Source organism: Abramis brama, assembly GCF_963993115.1.
Source record: "Abramis brama genome assembly, chromosome: 7".
Taxonomy (NCBI): Eukaryota; Metazoa; Chordata; class Actinopteri; order Cypriniformes; family Leuciscidae; genus Abramis; species Abramis brama.
In genome coordinates this window covers 42,676,630-42,683,931 of record NC_139969.1, presented here as the reverse complement: position 1 = coordinate 42,683,931, position 7,302 = coordinate 42,676,630, and the positions used below count along the sequence as shown (strand labels likewise).

The following is a 7,302-nucleotide window of genomic DNA, read 5'->3' as shown; positions in this document are numbered from 1 at the left end:
CCTCCGATCTGATCACCGTCTGACATGGTGCTCTCCTCCTCCAAAGTCCTTTGAACGCATCTGGAGAAATACTCAAATAGGGAAATGGAGTTTCCCTTATCCTCCTCTGGAGAAAAAATCTCGCTCCGCTGAATCCACATATGGCTGGTTCGTTCTGTCACGGAACACTAAACGAGAGACGAGGATTCAAGTGCAGAGGAGATTTAATAAACAAACACAGACGAAGTACAAAAACTCAGAACTCAGGTATCCAACAGACAGGACCATCAAGGACAGGTAACTCGGACAACGAACCAGCACAAGACTACAAACACAAGGAGGTTAAATAGGGGAACAAACAAAGGAGGGTAACGAGACAGACAGGTGGGACAAATTAACCAATAATCACATAACAAGATGGGAGGGGCTAGACAATAGACAGGAGAGCACATGGCACAAAACAACAAACACCCATGTGCAGCACAAGACAGGACAGACATGTGACAATAACAACCTCTTCTTCAGCTGTGATCACTTACAGCCCGTTTAAACACTTAAAAGACTTTTGAAACCACATTGATTTGGACTTGAAATCGATGGTAACCAATGAAGTCCATTGTTAGAGGAAAAATCCAGAAATGTTTTCCTCAAAAAACATAATTTCTCTTCCACTGAGGAAAGAAAGACATGGATATCTTGGATGGAATTGGGGTGCGTAAATTATAAGGAAATTTTCATTTTGGGGTGAACTAATCCTTTAAATTTATCGTGTTTATGCATAGGTTAACTTACTGAATGGACATGAATGTGTTAGTTATTTGGCCCCTGTTTTTTCTACTTGTGACTTTATGGTGACTTTATGGCTCATTTGCATATTTAAAATAGATTTTTCAAAGAAACTTGTAAAACAAAAATGTTACTTTTCATGTATACTTTCACTGTGTGAGGTTTGATTGTGATAGGAGTAAAGGAAAAAATAAGTCCATTAGGGTGTATTCTGGACATATTCGATTAGTATATTGCTCATTTGCATATTCAAATTAATTTTCAAAGAAACTTCTAATACAAAATGTTTTACTTTTCTTGTAGACTTTCATTGTGTAAAGTTTTTTTTGTGGTAGGAGTAAAGGAAAAAAATAAGCCTATGCAGGTGTATTTAGCCTATATTCGATTAGTGTATAGCTCATTTGCATATTCAAATTCATTTTCAAAGAAACTTGTAATACAAAAAAAAATTACTTTTCATGGGTACTTTCATTGTGTAAAGTTTCATTTTGATAGGAGTAAAGGAAAAAAATTGTTGCCTGGCCTTATTGGCACACATCTCGGATTGATGAGAATTTAACATATTTCCTCAACTATGATTTCTTAGGACTTTTAGTATGTTGTTCTGGACACCTCATAGAAAAGATCTATGCTGAAAAAAATTATTTTACAATTAATTCTATTTTTGGATCCAAAATGAGTTACTTTGCCTGGACTAATAGCCCTCATGTTACCATTGTCTTCTGTCTGGCTTTGTTCCCTGTAACTGCTGTTGGTGTTCATGTTTCTCAGTCAAGTCTTTGTTTTTTATTTATTTTGTTCATGTTTATTTGAATAAAGCTGCACTTGCGTTCAGTAATGATGGGAGAAACTAAGCTTTGCAAAGCTTTCAATTAATTAAACCAATTTCTTCACAAAATGATTCACTGTTTCGAAGAGTTCGAAACGACACACACTGGCCAAAAACTCAGGCCAGACATGCATAAAAACACCTTCTACAAACCCATTGCAAATGTTTTATTAAAAGTAAAATCTATCAAATGCAATTAACTAATTAGTTATGTTTTAGGACTAGGTGAAGCAATCCCATTTTTAAGACCTGAGGTATGAGTGGTGACGATGCATCCATCTGTGTAATTTCCTCATTGTGATGGTAGTTGAGTGTGATGAGAATGGGGTTTTTTCGTCATTCGAGGTGTCAATGTAATGGGAAAAACATGTCGGAGTCGAATCTTGACTGCAAAGTACAATAATCAGTTATGTTTTAGGACTAGGTGAAGCAATCCCATTTTTTGACCTGAGGTATGAGTGGTGACGATGCATCCATCTGTGTAATTTCCTCATTGTGATGGTAGTTGAGTGTAATGAGAATGGGGGTTTTAGCTTCATCGGGGTCATCAGGTGGGCACCCTCCTTCTCTGGTGTTTCAATGATAGGCCCACGACACCTCCAGAGGGCTCATCGGCAGCACCTGGCGTCCCAGGTGTGCCCCCCTCTGCTTTCAACCCCTCAATGCCTCAGGTAATATTAGGGGCCCAGCTGGAGTCTCCCCTTTTCACCCAAAGCCATCGACTTGCTTCTTCTGCTGCACCTGAGAGGGCTTTGATGGTTTGGCAAAGGGTTTGACCTTGCACTCCCAATTCCTTAAGCAGCTTGATGGTTGACTTGCCCACGAAACCTCTGCAGCCGACTTCTACTGGGCAGACCTTGGATTTCCATCCGCGTTGCTCAGCATCAGCAGCCAGCTCTGTATACTTAAGGCTCTTGCGCTCAAATGCCTCCTCCACAGCAGCCTCCCAGGGAACGGTAAGCTCTATTATATACACAATGTGGAGTAAGGAGGACCAGAGCACAAGGTCTGGTCTGAGGTTTGTTGTGGCGATCTCTGAAGGGAAGTGAAGTCTTTGGTTCAGATCTACCACCAACTTCCAGTCTCGAGCCCTTCCAAGCTGGCCAACGTCTGATGTTGTTTGGACTTTGGCTGTCTTTGCACCTTCTCGGATGAACTCTCTTGCATATGAGGGATGGAGTGATGGAGGTGGCAGGGCATTGATCTTTAACCGTCTGCACTCCAAGGTAGCTGCTAGGCATTTCAGGACATGGTCGTGCCTCCAGGTATAGCGGCCTTGTGACAAGCTTGTCTTACATCCAACCAGAATGTGTTTAAGGTTTGCAGGGGATGGACAGAGGGGGCATGTCGGGTCTTCTCCATACCATTGGTTGAGGTTTGAGGGGGAAGGCAGGACGTCATACGTTGCACGTAAAATGAAGCTGATGTGAAATGCTTCCATGCCCATCAACTCCCTCCAGGATAACTTTCTCCTCTCAACTCCCTCCCATCTCGTCAATTGTCCTTGCTTGGCTTGTGAGATAGCCTTTACACACCTTGTTGCCTGCTCGTGCCGACGCACCTCCTCTACAACCAGCCGTCGGCGCTGAGCTGGAGCTGCCCTTTGCCATGATGGTCTACTGTCTCCAAGGCCAAGGCCTCCTCTACCCTGTTGCACATTACCAACGATGTCTCTGTGCCTGAGGTCTGACTTTGCCTGGTGAGTAGCTGCCGCTGGGTTCCATTTCCTTCCAGTCACCAGTGTAGGAGCTGTTCTGGAAACACATGGGTCACGGGACTCTGTTAGTGTCATTTCCAGCCTTACTTTGGAGCACTTAAACTCTTCTGCAAGGCTGGAAACAGGAATCTCCAATATACCTCTTCCATACAGTCCGATGTTAGTAAAGCATCTAGGGAGTCCCAGCCACTTTTTGGCAAATGAGCTGACCACCCTCTCCAGCTTTTCTACCTTTGATATTGGGACCTCATAGATGGTAAGAGGCCACATCAGCCTGGGTAATAACCCAAATTGGAGGCACCACAGCTTTAGCCTGCCAGGGAGCTTGGTCTTGTTAATACTCTCAAGGCCGCATATGGTGTCCTTCGTAAGCTGGTCAACTTGCTCTGTGTCCTTGAGGGTGGCATGGTACCAGCATCCAAGACTCTTGACTGGCTTCTCTGCCACTGTTGGTATAGGCTCCTTGCCCACATAGAACCGTTGTTCTGACAGCTTCCCCTTGACGACTGAGATGCTCCTGGACTTGCTTGGCTTTATTTCCATCCGGGCCCACTGGATGTTCTCCTGTAGTTTGTTCAGCAACCACCTAGCACAAGCCTTGGTTGTGGTGAGGATGGTCATATCGTCCATGTAAGCTCTGATGGGAGGGAGACGAAGACCAGATTTGAGCTTCTGACCTCCTACTACCCACCGAGATGCGCGGATGATGACCTCCATAGCCATCGTGAATGCTAGAGGTGAGATGGTGCATCCCGCCATTATTCCTTTTTCCACTCGTTGCCATGCTGTGGTACACTCATCAGTTGTCAGGCATAGTTGTAGGTCTTGAAAATAGGATTTAACAAGGCGGGTGATTACTTCCGGGACGCTGAAATAGTGGAATGCAGTCCACAGGAGATTATGAGGAACTGATCCGAAGGCGTTTGCAAGGTCCAAGAACACAACATGGAGATCTCTTCCATCCTTTTTGGCGGTTTGGATTTGATTCCATATCATGTTTAAATGCTCTACGCACCCAGAGAAGCCTGGAATCCCTGCTTTCTGCACCATAGTATCAATGAAGTGGTTCTTTTCCAGGTAAGCTGTCAGCCTGCGAGCCACTACACTGAAGAAGATTTTGCCTTCAACGTTCAGGAGGCTGATTTGGCGGAACTGGCTGATGTCCACAGAATCCTTTTCCTTCGGGATTAGGATGCCTCCTGCTCTCCTCCATGCAGTTGGAATTGCTTGTTTCTGCCACACTACTTTCATCAGCCTCCATAGAAAGCGTAATACATCTGGTGTGTTCTTATAAACTCGGTATGGGACTCCATTGGGCCCAGGGGAGGATGCAGCCCTAGCCCGCTGTATAATTCTCTTCACTTCGCTCCACCTGGGGGGGCTGATGTCCATCTGATGTTCTGGGGAATGTATCGGTGGCATTTCGGGTGGAAGAGTTGTCTGTCCGCAACGCTGGCTTTCAGTGAGACTCTGTTTGAGGTAAGTTTCCAGATCTTTCTTTGATGTTTTGAGTTTGCCATTTTTTTCCTTTGTGAAAAGGTTTTTTGCAAACTTATAGGGATCTTTGAAAAAGTTTGACCTTTCTTGCTCCTTCTTTTTACGCCTCCTTCTCAGATTCTCAGCTCTCCTCAAGGTTGCCAGTCGGTTCTTAATTTCTGCCTGTAGCAGGTTGATTCCCTCCTTCTCCTCCTCGGGAGCTTTTCTCCATTGTTTTTTCAGCTGCCTTCTCTCCTTGACTAACCGTTCCATCTCCTGCTGTCTCCTGGACTTTGTTTGGGTGGGTGATGTTTTCTTTCTTTTTTCTACCATCCCAAAGCGCTCTGCACCATAGTTGTAAATCAGGTCTCCCATACGCTCCAACTTCCGGACTGCAGTTCCCCTCAATTGTCCCAGGAGGTTACTGATGTCTGTGTCAATCGTCTCCCACTCTTTCCTTTCACAGGATTTTGGCCACTTGACTTGTGGTTTTCGCCCCTGAATCTTGTTCTCAGTTGCAGGCTGCGGCAGGTTGGGCACCGCTATGCTTGGCTCCTCATCTTCCTCTCGAACAGGGGGATTGATGTTCTGCAGACTTTGGTTTTGGTCCTGCTGCTGAACTTCACTTGACTTATTCGACCTGCTTCGCAAGAAGTACCGGTCAATGCGAGTTCCCTGTTGCTCTGAGAGCAAGCACTTTTTGAGGCCTTGGTGTCTTCTCAAGCCTGCATAGGTTGTTTCCTTGGTCCAACCACATCTACAACTCTGGAGCTTAATTCCTGGAATAGGTGTAGGTGTTGTCATCTCAGGTGTCTTAATGACACCTGAGTTGTCTGTTTCGTTGTCTGTTTCGTTGTCTGTTTCGTTCCTGGGTCAATAACCATTCTCGTTGTCTGTTTCGTTCCTGGGTCAATAACCATGTAATCTGTCAGTGAGTCATCATCCTCCCCTGCTCTCGCTGACTCTGGGGGTGTTTTCTTTAGTGAACTTTTTGTAGCCATAGATGGGTGGGACCTGTACACTAATAGTGCCAAGTCCCTCCTACCGCAGGGAGCTAACCTGGGGCAGGCCCAATGGGGTCTTTCCCGCCTGTCAGCTGTCTTTCCAGGCTGTCGCTAGGTCTTTCCCTAGTTGCCAGCTGCTCTCTTCACAGCAGTCACTGGGTGGATCCAGATGATCAGTTATGTTTTAGGACTAGGTGAAGCAATCCCATTTTTAAGACCTGAGGTATGAGTGGTGACGATGCATCCATCTGTGTAATTTCCTCATTGTGATGGTAGTTGAGTGTGATGAGAATGGGTTTTTTTCGTCATTCGAGGTGTCAATCATGTCTAATCATCTAATACAATTAAATATCAAGTGTCTGTATAATATGTGTTCTTTTATCAATTTTCAGTGCTTGCTTTGTTTATTTTATGGATGGCTCAGCTAAACAGGCCAATAAGAGACTATTAACTACTATTATTCCTTTTAATTATATTAATGTCTAAGTAAAACGTCTACAAATGTATAAAACTGATCAGAGATCAGGTAAAACCCACAGACACTTGTTCAATCTCAGTGAATCTGCATGATTCATGGGTTCACAGAGATCATCGCCCCCCAGTGGTGAACCATTGACATTTCCAAACATTTGGAAAAAGTTATGACATAACAAAGCCTTGTTTACTGAAACCACGTGACTTTGGCAGTTTGATACACACTCCGAACCACTGATTCAAAACAAAAGATTCGTAAAGGTTTCATAGCTTCACGAGGCGTGTATCGAAAGCACCCATCAGTATCGTTCAGTCAACTTACCTTAAGTGGATCTTATTACAGGCAGATACTGATAACAGATTTTTTAAATGCACTTGCTCAATTTTTACAAGTTACAGTATATGCTGCACTAAAATTAGATATTTGTGAAATACAAAGATTAAATTGAAAGTAGTTATGAATAGTTCTGATTCTGATGTCAGAAAAAAACATTGTTCTGCCTCTACAGTAACTGAAATAATTATTGACCCATGATCAAACTGTCTGTCTGGAAATATTATCATCAGCTAACATTACAACTAATAGTAAAGTAATATTATAAATAAATTAGCAATACTCACTTCAGTGTGTTGAGTTGACAGTGTTTATCCTGCAGTAGAGCAGCGATCTGATTCACTTGTGTGTCTCCTAGTTTATGTTTACTCAGATTCAGCTCTCTCTGGAGTAACAGGTTTATACCCACAACTCTATTCACATACTGACAGGCTTCCTCTGCAGCAGGACTCAAAAACCTGCAGAAAAGGCAATTCAGTTCTCAACTAAATGTCCATTGCATTACAAAAATAATTGATAAGATAAAAAAAAAAAAAAACATAATTATTGTTTTAAAGACAAGCTTAAGTTAGTTATTTAGATGTCAAATTTTTCTTTAAACATTTAAATTCACAAATAAATATATATTTAAAAGAAACTAGAGCAACACTCAGTCCTAAAGGAAACTCATAAGAACAGAAACGTCTCACAGAGCAGAAGGGCA

The 7,302-nt window shown here is 43.2% G+C and overlaps 1 protein-coding gene across 1 annotated transcript in view; it reads right to left on the bottom strand.

The window, feature by feature from the left end:
• Positions 1 to 7,302, bottom strand: part of LOC311087311 (uncharacterized protein) — a 595,635-nt gene that overhangs the window by 293,877 nt on the left and 294,456 nt on the right. The window lies entirely within an intron of this gene.